The sequence below is a fragment of the Archocentrus centrarchus genome, unplaced genomic scaffold, assembly GCF_007364275.1.
Source record: "Archocentrus centrarchus isolate MPI-CPG fArcCen1 unplaced genomic scaffold, fArcCen1 scaffold_89_ctg1, whole genome shotgun sequence".
NCBI lineage: Eukaryota > Metazoa > Chordata > Actinopteri > Cichliformes > Cichlidae > Archocentrus > Archocentrus centrarchus.
Genome location: NW_022060298.1, coordinates 331931 through 345306, shown reverse-complemented (window position 1 = coordinate 345306; position 13376 = coordinate 331931). Strand labels below are relative to the sequence as shown.

Here is a 13376-nt window from a genome sequence, read left to right as displayed (position 1 = left end):
TTCTACTCTGTCATCTATCAGCTGTAAATCCAGCAGTGTCAAACAGTCTTGGTGGCAGATTAGGACCAAACAGATGAGTCTAACCTTGTTCTGTGTAGAAAAAAAATATCAGATAACTTCTGGCCCTTGGTCAAATGTAATTGATGAGCCCTGTTTTATAGCCTTGGTCATTTCATTCAAAGTATTTATTCATTCAAAGTTTTTGTGCAGAGGCAATTTCATAGTCTATGAAGTTTTACTGAGACGTGATTATTGCTGATTGAAAACTTTACCCAATTCCTGCCTTGATGACTTAAGATACAGTCAGTTATGGCAATTTTTATTAGTTTGGGGTGGTTGTAACTCAGAAGGTAAAGCAGGTCACTTCCTGACTGGAAGGTCAGTGGTTCGATTCCTGGTTGCTCCAGGCTGCATGCCAAAGTATCCTTGGGCAAGATACTGAACACCAAGTTGCTCTCCGATGCAAGCGTTGGATTATGAATGTTAGACAATAAAAGCACTTCGTTACTCATGGAAGTGCTTGTGTGAATGGGTAAACATGTTGTATAAGCGCTGTGAGTGCTCAGACAGAGTAGGAAAGCACTATATAAGAACTAGTCCATTTACCATTTTACTATTAAAATCTGTCACAGTAAACGCCATCTGCCTCAATGAACTGATTCATATCGAGCACAGAGTCAAAGCAAAGAGAGGCAGTTTGATGGCAGGACTTGAAGTACAAAAATTACTGTAGAAATCAGCACAGTACTTTGATAATTTTAGTAACATCAGTGATTATTTTTACTTGTTGTACTGTACTAGTGTTGCATTTCTAGTCTAAAAATAAACTCCCTCTTTGAGCCACTTCCTGTGTGATCTGACAAATGCTCCTTCAGCTTAATGCTGATATATTTCATCCAGCCTGATGCTCATCAATAAGCCCTGCCTTCATAACTCACTGACAACCTCCACAGGCCTGGGCTAAATATTATGGAGATGTGTATTATGTGTGTTATATGACCTACAACCCACACTGACACAAACACATAAAACTTTTACAAATGCTTCCATCACAATCTGAATAAATCATGTAAATCATTAAGAACAGTTTTAGGTTCAGTTTCACAGATCTGATCATTTCTCTTTCTAAAAGCTTCCCATGGGTACAATGAAGAAGAAGATGGTGAGTGGACTATGAAACCTTCTCTGAAAAAAGTGTAACCCTTACCTTACCAATTAAACAACCTCTAATCCAAATGCTAAGGGCAGCAGATGGGGCCAGTGTACGACAGATTTGCTCTGAAACTGAAAGAATGCTGAAAAAACTTTGGATTTTATCATTAAAGCTTTGGGCACTGCAGCCAGAGGCATAGAAAGGAATCTGTTCATTTCTGATCATAACTGCTGTCTGTAAAACAAATCTGTTTAGACCCCTGCATTATTATGTGAGGTTATAAAGCTTGTTTCACCACAACTGCTAAAATTAAATAAGGATCAATACCTTCTGAGTCATGTGCAATAAAAACAGAGCCCTGAAGTAAAGACACCTGAACTGCACAAGTAATCGACTCAGTCATCGTTTCTTGCATTCCAGTTTTTACCTTGTGATGTTTTAGTGCATACCAAAAATGGCTGTTCCCCAGTCTTATGTCTCAAAATCATAGTGAACTATTTTGTCATTGTATTCTGTTTCCATTTCAAGCACTTGTATGTAGCATTGGTGGTCCTCCCCCACCACCACAAAGGCTGCTGTTGCTGCTGCTCCAGCTGGTGGCCGGGATGGTGCGGGTCGCATATAGCCAAACCCTTATCGACAGGGTGAAGTGCCTTGCCCCATGTGCTGCCTTTGGATCTCTGTTAGTTTTCCCTGTGAAGGGGGTTATGGAGAGAAGACACTGCTTTCTGCATGCAGATACTGATCCAATACTAAAAAGTCCAAAGGGTGTGAAGAAACAGAACAGTTTGTTATGTTAGGAAAATTTAAATAAGTATCAGTCTTTATGTTAACTATATGCATAACCAAGCTCTGGTATAACATTGCATAGTGTTTAAGAGAAATATATAACCTGCTTGAAATTTACCTATTAATTAGGAAAACCATTAAGGTAATGTTAGAATAATAAACATAGTTAAAATAGAATTAAGAATAGAAGAATATAGCCTGATAGTAAGATTTTAAGAAGAAAACGGCATTACGTGAATTGATGTGTTGAACTTTCTGTGTCCCTCTGTATATGAAAAGAGGAAACGTCTGCCAGAAAAGGGAAGTTCATGGAGGTCTCGGCCGAGTGAATGAGGGAACTGGTACTTACTATTGATTTAAATAAGAAACAGGATACTTGCCTTAATAAACGGAGAGCGTTAATAACAAAAAAGTGAAAAACATTAACTCTGAGTCCAAGGTGGATAGCAGCTAAGTAGACCTTCCTCTTTTATTTCCTGTTGTCTGTTTAAGCTCTTGTGAAATCACACGTAGACATTTGATGTGTATCAAAGATGGACACTGAGACTGCCTCCCTGAGCACGTCTCGTAGGCAACCTTGTTGCTGTTTACCTGTAACTGCTCCGAATTGCAAGATTTTAATAAACGTTGCATGGCATTCAGATCGTGTCTGTCCTCGTCATTATTTAAAGAAAAGTAAAATTTTCTGTGCAGTCAAAAATCATAATTTTAGTGTCCCTCATAAATCATTTGACATAAAGTATATCCTTCCTCTCTCTCCTGTGTTCTCCCAGGTAACAGAGTTTCTGTCAGTGGAGTCTGCGGCTTTAACCACATAAACATTACAGCTGCGCTAAAATATCACAAAGAAAAAGAAATAAAACCCTCCAAAGACCCCATGGGCTCCTCTGGATCAGCAAACATCATTTTCACTCGCATTACTGTTGGACTTCACAATAAAAGCCTCAGTTTTATGGCTGCTCCACCCTGACCTTTGACACCATCCAAATGATGGATCAAAGTGTTTGAATGATCTCAGCAGCTTTCAAACTCTTGGTATTTATACATTTAGACTGATTTGGACTCAACTAACAAAACTATTGATTTGATCCAAACTAAAATCATGTCAGAGGATTTTATTTTGAAATTCTGATCATTTAAACTCCATATTTAATGATCTTCTGTTCATTTAAATGCACAGTTGCTCCACCTCACATGTTTGGCTTTTAAAGAAAAACATCAAAAAAAATTTAGATTATGACCTCCAACCTTTGACCTGTATCTACAGCACTGACCTTTGACTTTCAGCCTCACTTCTTTCCTCATCAGGATGTTTCCATCCCTGTTGTAGACGGTGCAGGTGTAGGTGTTTGTGTCTTCGTTTGTGGGGTATTTCAGGGTCAGACTGAGGTCTCCAGTTTTCAGCAGGTCTTTATTCATCTCCGTTCGGTCACTGTAAAACGGGTCCTGTTCTTCAAGCTGGTCAGAGCCACTCTGATACAGGTGGACCTTCCTGCTGTATCTGCTCTTCCACTCCACTTTAGCATCTTCAGGCAAGGGAGCTGTGGTTTTGAAGGGCAGCTGGACAGACTCCTCCCCTGAATCCACCTCCACTTGGTGGACTGAGAGGACAACAAACACAACATGAGCTTGGATGGAGACATTTGTGTTGATTCTAACAGGCTGAATGTTGCTGCTTCACTGGGATCTCACTGTTAGATAGAAAGTGGTCAGTGTGAAGAGGAGACGCAGCAGAAAGATGAAGACTGACAGTTAAAATATTCAGATGAATTGTGAATATGAAAAAAGTATTTCTAATCAGATCACTCAATTAATCAATGGAAAAATCGATAGTTGCAACCCAGTTTTGCTGTACTGCTTTCACTATACTGTATGAATAATCTCCATCTCCTGTAACATTTAGTTGATGAGGTCTGCACGAGTCTCGAACACCTTGCAGTTGTATTTTATGTTAAAATGTTCAAATATTGGGCGCCTGGGTGGCTTAGTGGTGAAGCCGGCGACCACTGAAATCCAAGTATCAATACTTTCAATACTTCAGTCATTTGAGATAATGTATCTTAACAAGAACACGTTAGGAAGTAACTAAATTATTGAGATCTTGCCTTAATGAGATGGGGTTGATGAGAACTACTTTTTCGTCCACCTAGTAAGTGTGTAATGCATAATGACGTAATGCCCAAGCGCAGCGGGCTGCTCACTCACCCACTCAGACACAGTGGCAAAATGTGAAAGAAGTCACGTGTGGAGCTAATTCAGCTGCACAAATAGCCAACACGCGATCTGTGATGTTTGTGGGAATGAGTAATAAATGAGGCTGCTACCTCAATGTACTTCTGAGTTTAACATTAATAAATCAGAGTGATGTCTTGTGTTCTTTGTGAAGTCAAGATTTGAATTAAACCACTTTCTTTTTTTATTTACCAGACACATTAGGTGTCGGTATCGGATTGGTATCGCCGATACCGATCAGTGTTGGATCGGAAAGGAAATCTGTGGTATCGAACATCACAAATTGGGACACAGCATAGAAGGACCCACACTCCCTGTCATCATCAAGTCACACGGTCCAATCAGATTCAGGTGCTTTAAATGACCCCTAAGATCAATCGTTTTTGCATAATATTACATACATATTATCATCCAACTATTCTAGTCACTAAATTAGCAAGGTGGCATTAGCAAGCTAATGCCAATTAGTCCTCACCCTCCAACACATGCATACACTAGGCTGAAATTTTTTTTGACTATAACCCTGAAGAAGCAAACTGAGGATGAGTTTGTGAACATGAGGATGAAGAACAGTAAGACTGTTTGCAGCGCTCTGTGATCTGAAGGACATCAGGCCGACACACAGAATTATTTTCACACTGAAAATAAATTCAGAAAATACAGAAAAAAGCTGCTTAAACTAAACTGAGTTTTCTAGTTGTTACCATTTTACATGTTTGAAATCAATAAAATGTGCAGATTAGATCAGGACAGGTGACCCTGAATAATACATTGAAAAACTGAAGAAGATAAATCAAGTAAAGATTAATCACTTTGTAAATTGTTCTTGTTTGTCTGAGTTGACTGAAGTTGTGTCCAAATTCAGGGGCCACAGCCTTCAAAGGTCCCAGCCTATGTAGACCGGGTCCTTCCCAGACCACGAACATCGCAAAGACCGGAAGTGAGTGGCTGTGAAACTGGACGGTCTAGCCTTCATATCTGCGTCGCCTGCCCTCACCTCAGCTTAACTCATGCACAGCTGTGGAAAAACAGTTGTTATAATGGAGCCAAACATTTGCTTAACGTTAATTTCAGCCAAACTGATTTGCTCAGGAACAAATGAAACACTGAAATAAACCAAACATCAACCATTAGAGATCATCTGAGTGAGTTATATCTGTGTCTAACTTCCACTCAGTCGTGAAAGCCAGCAGGGGTTTGAAAAGGATGTGCCGGGAGTTGGGCAATCTCTCCGGGGTGAGCCTCGATAGCCTGGTCAGCAGCCAGCTAACGAGGCGAGCTGCTGGAAGAGTGGCAATGGGCACTTTTTGCAATTAAGCGATATCTTGATAAAACGAGCTGATATTTGAGGTTTATACATTTACATTCTTGCCTGAAAACATCTTAAATTTTTATTTTGTGTCACAGAAACAGTAATATTTCAAACTTTTTGGCTGCTCTCCTCCACCATTGTTGCAGTTGAGTATGATGCGCAATGAATCATGGGATATGGTAGGCCACGAAGGATACACCGGACCATCCTCCAAATTCAAGAAAAGAAGGACAAATTCATTGACCGCATTTGGAGAAGTCGTCGAATTTGGACAACCTTCTTTGTTGATGTGACGTAATCAGCCTACAAATGCAGCCTTCAAAGGATGCAGCCCCTGAATTTTGACACAGCTTGAGACCGAATCACCATCATAATGGCCTCTGACCTCTGACCAGTGTCTGCAGCACTGACCTCTGACAGTGAGCAGCACTTCCTTTGTCATCACGATGGTTCCCCTCTTGTTGTAGATGGTGCAGGTGTAGGTGTTTGTGTCTATGTCTGTGGGGTATTTCAGGATCAGACTGAGGTCTCCAGTTCTCAGCAGGTCTTCATTCATCTTTGCTCGTCCTCTGTAATCCTGGTCCTGTTCTTCAGGCTGGTCAGAGCCCTTCTGATACACGTGGACCTTCCTGTTGTTATTGTCCTTCCACTCCACTTTAGCTTCTTTCAGCAGGTGAACTATGGTTTTACAGGGCAGCTGGACAGACTCCACCCCTGAGTCCACCTCCACCTTGTAAACTGAGAGAACAACAAAGCACAACATGATGACATCATCAACAGGTCTGATGGTCACATGACCTCCCTGTCCCCTCCTCCTAGTCTCAGATTGTGTGTCAGTTTGTTCCTGATGTGTTCCTGACTCGTTCTTTGGTAACTAGTCACAGCGTCCTGTAAAGAGCTGCAGACATGTTGGATGAAGAGCAGAAGAACAGACACACTGAGCCTCCACAGTCTCACACACATCAGCACAGGAACCGTGAAGATCTCAAGTGTCTGCTCTGAACATCTGAAGCTCTCCACCACATGACTGAGCACAACTCAAGGAGGAACATTTACTGAAGCTGCTGCAACACTTCCTGTCAGCACATGTTTCCATGGCAGCCTGCTGTTTACCACCACAGAAGAAGAACAGCTGTGTGTCAGATCAGTGCAGTGAAGCACACACACTGTTTAGTAAAGTCATGTTGTGGAGCTGTTTCACTGATCAGTGACTGAGTCTGAAGGAGGAAGTTTCTCTTCAGCTCTCTGTATCAGCTGTTTGAACTCTGACCTCTTTCAGCTTCTGGAACAAGTTTATGTGAGCCACAGTCAAGGAGCCCCCAGAGGACACCTGCTAACCATCGGCATTATGGGTAATTTAGGAGGAGAGACTCACCTGGCATGAAAAAGTGCCGAAAGTAAAATAAAAGACCTCCAGAAACCACAAGAAGAACCAGGAGAACCAGGAGAGCTTTGGCCCAGGAAGGAAATGGTTCTGTGGAAAAACATAAAAACGGCATGACCTTTGAACTCTGACCTAAATCTACAGCACTGATCTCTATATTCAATTCTGTTACACTGACCTCTGACCTGCAGCACTACTTTGTGTCTCAGGATGTCTTTGTCCCTGTAGATGGTGCAGATGTATCCTCCTGTGTCTCTCTCTGTGGGCTGTTTCAGGGTCAGACTGAGGTCTCCAGTTCTCAGCAGGTCTTCATTCATCTTCGTTCGTCCTCTGTAAAAACCATCCTGGTTCTTAAGTTGGTCACGGCTGTAATCGTACTCATGGACCATCATGAATTCTGGGTCAGAGCGAGTCCACTCCACCCTGGTGTCCTTGGGCAGGTCAGGTGTTGTTCTGCAGGGCAGGATGACAGACTCTGAGCCTTCCTCCACCTTCACCTCCACCTGCTGGTCTGAGAGGACAATAAACCACAATATGAGCTGTAGAAGCAGCAGCAGTCACACTGATGGGAACTGGAGCCCAGCTGAGGATCTACATTCCTGACCTCTGACCTCTGACCCTGTTAGAATAAAACACAGACTTCTATAAAAACCATCCTGACAGTTTGATGTTACTGGCTGACAGAAAACCATCAACTGTAAATAAATCCACAGATGTGTGTGTGTGCTGAGCCTCAGTTTTGTTTAAACCAACAAACTGAAGGATTAAATGAATCAGGTGAAGGATGCTTTGCAGCCTCTGAATGGAGCAACAGGTGGGGCTAGTACAGCAGTGTTAGCTCCACCTGTGTGTGGACAGCAGCCTGTGGTTAGCTTATCCAGCAGCAGGAAAGCTTGTTAGCGCCTAAATGTGTCGGTCTGTGTTTGAACAGTTTGTGTGTGTGATCAGCTGTTTGTGATCATCTTTGATAATAAAACCTGAAAACTTCAGTTCTCCACAGCAGAAACATCTCATGCAAACATCATCCCTGCTGTCAGCCTGCAGTCCTCCTCCTGTTACCTGCACTGCTCTCTGACTGACACACCACAGTAATCCTGACGTGGACACATCCAAACCTGAGAGTCTCCTTCACATCAGGACCACCTGGATGAAGCTCTGCTGCAGCTTCTAGAAGTTAAAGCTGCGTCTCTGTTCACAGAGATCAGCTTCACAGCAGCTCCTCGAGTCTGAACATCCAAACACTTCCTGCTGCTGATGTCTCTGAGCTGCAGTTCTTCTCACAGAGCTCCATGTTTGACTCTGTATACAGTCTGTAAATGTCAGGACTCTGATCCTCCACATGGAGCAAAGACTGCACAAGTTGTAGCAGTCACATCTGATTTTCTGCTGCTTTCTTCTTTCCACTGAGGTTCAGTCTGTGCTAAATGTTGCTGCGGTGTTCTGCAGGAAATGTTCCCTTCAGTTTGACCTCTGACCTTTGTCTACAGTACTGACTTTGACCTGTAAATACAGCAGTTGTTGGAGTTTGTTGCTGACCTTTGACCTGCAGCTGGATGTCTCTCAGTCTCCGTTCTCGTCTTCCATCACTGATGGAGCAGGTGTAGCTGCCGCTGTCAGTCAGTTGTGGTTTCCTCAGAGTGAGGCTGAAGTTTCCAGAGTCCAGAGCATCAGACCTCACTGATGTGCGTCTGCTGTAACGCTGGTTTTGTCCTCTAAGATCATCTCCTCCTTCTCGGAGCAGGTGGACAGATTTGGGATCCAGATCACTGCGAGTCCACATCACTGTGGGGTCATTCTCAGGTATAAAACCTGAGTACAGACAGGGCAGCAGGACAGACTCCGCCCCCTCATTCACCTCCACCAGCACAGCCAGGGCATGCTGGGAAACTGTGAGGACACACAAACAGAAACACAAATGAACTGCATGCTGTGGGTTTGAGTCCACATTTATCTGCAGGGAGCAGAGAGCAGGTTTACAGTCAGTCACTCAAATACAAACTAGATTTAATCAGAAACACTGAAGTCAAAGAAATGTTCATATTTAATATGAGTTTAAACTGAGTGAAAGGCTGAACTCTGAGTCCTCTCAGAGCACGGAGAACTCTGCAGGATCCAACCCACCACAACATGCTCTGAGATTCATTTCTAATGATTCAGTGTGTTCATCAATCAGCCTCAGTCTGTGTGTGTGTTCATCAAGCAGTCTCAATCAGTGTGTGTTCTGAGTTTACAGTAAATGTTGGCTGTTGGACAGAGAAGCATTTGGATTCTCCACACACTGAGGAAAGGAGCTCCAAGATTTCCTTTAGTACCTCCTGTAGCAGAGGACACCCTGCACCATGAAAGGATCACTTGACTCCATCTGATTGTTCATGAAAACCGGCTCCAACTCAGCTCATGGAAATCTGCATTAATGGGATATTTTCCATTTCATGCACCAACCTGCTGATGTTTGGATGACTGTTGGACCCACAGCTGAACTCTGAACTTCACACTGCTGGGAGAAAATCTAATTCAAGCTGTTTCAGGAGTCAAGACTATCAAGTTGTTGCCTTGCATCAAGAAAATACATTTATATATAGAATCAGTTCTAAAAGAGTTAGGAGACTAAAACATGAATAAAAACACATTTATTTACAACAGAAGAGAGAACGCGTCAGCTGTTTAAACAGAAACATCACGTCTCAAAACAACAAGAGGCTGTGGCGCGCACAGTGATGCTAAATGGTCATTCACAATTATCATTTTCCAAAGTGTACAAAGAAAAATGTTGATCATTTAATTTCTCCTGGTTCTTTGGTATTTTAATGTAACAGGAAGTATTAAAAACACTACTGCACTAATAAACAGATATACCCATATGTTAGAATTTATAGGGTGCAATAAACAGATTTGAATGTGAATGTGTACTGCACTGCATGTACGCAAAGTGTACTTGACCACACTGTACACAGTAATAAAAAATTATTGCTGTAATTTATATTGATGTAAATGACTTGTTGACCTATAATCTGTCAAGCATATCTCAAACATGATCTCTTATGAATGATATCAATTCATTTTGAGTCATAAAGAACCTTCCTGTCACAAGGGACAAGCTGCAATCAGTTTTTGGCAACACTGGTGGCCAGTGTGGCCACCCACCCCCCCACCCCCCCATGCCCCAGCCTACAACGAGTTTGTCCTCCTACGTTGGAAAATTTTAGATCGTTTTGGCACAACAGCGGAAACCTGAAAGCTCCACTGTTGCTGTGTTTTGTGTACATACAGTGCTCGTACTGCATTCCTTTGTTTGCTTTGATATCACCTGGACCTCTCTTCAGCACTGAGGGGGACATGCCCCCCCCCAATTCTGGATATGTCTGATAGCGAGTTTTTTACACCAAAGTTGACAACAGTGCCGGCCGCTAATCACCAGACTACGCACAAATATCCAGGCCAGCACAGATGAAAACACATGAGGAACATGTAGAACTGATGTACAAACCTTCTGAATAAAATCCATCATCGTTTCCTGCGGTTTATCGTCAGTAGAGTCATTTTGTGAAATGATGATGGCCTATTTTAGAGAATCCAATGAGGCCTTTGAACTGATCCGCCAGACTGGAGGCCGCTCAATGATGCAGTGGAGTACAAGTGAACCTGAGTGGATGCCTCAGGCAGTGGCATTCCTGCTTCCATTACATAGATCTGACCAACATTTTCTAACTATTTGAAAACTGTACGTTGGCCGTTGACCCCCCCTCCCCTTCCCCCGTCGTAAATGTTTGTAATTGTTCATAATGTTCATAATTGTGAATGATCCCTAAACTGTGCTTTATGTGAAGTTTAATCAGGATTGGTTGATCCTATAAGGAGGAGATGGCGAGGATGCACATACATGCTATGATATTAATATAGCACTTTTCCATTCTACATGTCTCATCCACACAAGCACTTCTTTCTACACTTAAGTGCTTTCTATCTAACAGTCAGACATATTCATACTGAAACAGGTTCGGTATTTTGCCCAAGGACACTTTGTCATGCAGAATGGAGCAGCCAGGAATCAAACCACCAACCATCGGATTAGTAGGTGATCTGCTCTGACTCCTGAGCTGCGACCAACCCGACATGACACGAAGTCAGGGGCAGGCTGGGGTTGAAATTCAGCCCGGGAGCTTGGTTTGGAGAGGCCTTTTATCTGATTGTACAACCGACAAACCATAATTTTAAAACAAAGTAACTTTTTTTGCAGTATAAAAACTCTATTTTCTCAGCAGCATTAAAACAACTGCATGCATGTGTAATGATAAAGCACAGCTCTTAATTTATTATCATCTGCAGCCTCATATATTTTAGCTTGACTTGGCAAATATGAATGTTTTGTAAGATAAATCCTTTTGCATTCAGTGCTCCCTTTATGAGAAGCCTTAAACATGCTTGATTTTATGTATTTGTTCTATTACCAAAGCAGGCATTCTTACTTTTGTATAATATTTTGATCAAACTTTTAATTTTTATTTAACACAAAAATAAATGAACAAAACACTGCAAGTAAATCTACCAAACAGACTCATAATAATAATTTATTATATATCTTTAAGCTGCAGCACGATGCAGTGAAGACTCTGAGAATGAAAGCTGAGCAGCAAAGGGGGAAAAACAGACCCCACAGCTGGTGCCTCGCCCTTCACCTCTCCTATGCTGCGCTGGCTGGGCTGCAGTGTTGGTATCCCCTCCTGATGAAAAACAGCTCTCAGTGAAGAGCCAGCTCTTAGAGCCGGTTCGGCCTGGAAACGACCGGCTGTTTGGGAAACCTCCCGATGGCCACCACGCCCTGGTTGAAGCGACCAATAAGAGCAGATACCTGAAGCTGTCGTTACCAGTGATGGCATAGTTTCCTTGAAAAAGTAATCTGATTACTGATTCCTCCTTTAAAAAGTAACTTACTTTACTGATTACTTAATTTTAGAAGTAACTACATTAGATTAGATTAGATTACTTACATTCAGCAGCTGGCAGTGTTTGCCATAAAATGATTGCCTGTATTTAAATGGCTGTAAATGACTTGTTGACCTATAATCTGTGAAACATGTGTCAAACATATCTCTGATGAATGATATCAGGTCATTGTGAGTGAAAAACAGCATTTCTATCACATGGTAGAAGCTGCACTCAGTTTTTGGCAAAGTGACTTTTATATATTTATATTTTATCAAGGTAAAAACTATCATTGACATTAAGCTTCTTCAGCTCCCCCACACTTACTGGTTTTGTACCGAAGTCCAGCTTTTGTTGTTTGGTTGCTGGGGGGCTCCTGCATCAGCTGCAGCTCTGCTTCACCACCTGCTGGGACTCACTCTGTAAGTGTGACTGCGCTGTGCTGCGACTCCAAATGTTTCTTCAAATCTGACAAAGTATTTTTGAAGCTAGATAGCACTTTGTCACCAGCACAGTGTGCACAACTAACCTTGATACTGTCATCTTTAGCTGGCACAAACTCACAATAGAAAACATGCATCTATTGAGGGAAATGCTATGTTGTTCATCAGGATCATCAGGGAATAAACAGAGCACTTTTTCCAGCAGATGCAGGACAGTGAAGCTCTGTGTCAGCGGTGGCTGGTGAACTCAGCTCCAGAGGAAGGAGACAAAGGAGCTGCACACAAACTGCACTCATTGTTGTGTCTGTGCAGGCGTCTGACTGACCGACACACACCAAACCAGCAGAAAAGCAGGCGGCAGCCACTCAGGAAACACCTTTCTATCTACCTGTGCACACCTGCACACAGGTGATGGTGATGAATGATGTCCACACAGACAGGGTTTCATCTCTTCATCATCAAGATTTCATATTGTGAATCTGAATGACGATAATTTGTGTTTTTTACAAAAAAAAAAAAAAAGCTGTAACAATATTGGACAGTTCACACGAGTGCAGCATGAACTGGTTCTTCACAGGATTAACAATCCACCAGAATCCAGAGCGCTTCAGTAAAACTCAGCAGAGCTGTGAGCACACTTTAGACTAAACACACCTGTGTGAACACAACATGAACACACACCTCAGCTACACACAAACTGATTACAGAGTAACAAGGCAGAGCAAACAAACAGACACACCATCACTTTGTCTGTGTGTGTGTGTGTGTTTTCCTACCTTGCAGGAGGATCACAAACAGCAGCCTCAGCTTCATCCTCCTCCTTCTCCTCAGAGTCCAGATACAGAGTGGCTGAAGCAGCTGATCCTCCTCCCAGAAAACTTTTACTTTCAGCAGGAAGCTGAGCTGCACAGGCACACACCTTCACAATAAAAGCTGTTTGACTCCTCTGTGCCGGTCACTTCCTGTTCATGTGTTTCAGCCTGAGAGCTTCATGAGCAGCTTTAAGACACACACTGGTCACTGAGGAGACAGAGTCACTGCAGCAGGTTCAAGAGCAGAGCGCCTCTCAGCTGCTCTACACACTGAGTGCAAACTGTGATGATCATTATTGTTTTCATCTTTAGAAGAGGAGGCAGGGCA

General features: G+C 42.5%; 1 pseudogene; it reads left to right on the top strand.

Annotated features, from left to right (window-relative positions):
- The first annotated feature begins 198 nt into the window (after positions 1-198).
- On the top strand, positions 199-348 carry LOC115777965 (uncharacterized; annotated as a pseudogene).
- Positions 349-13376: the final 13028 nt, after the last annotated feature.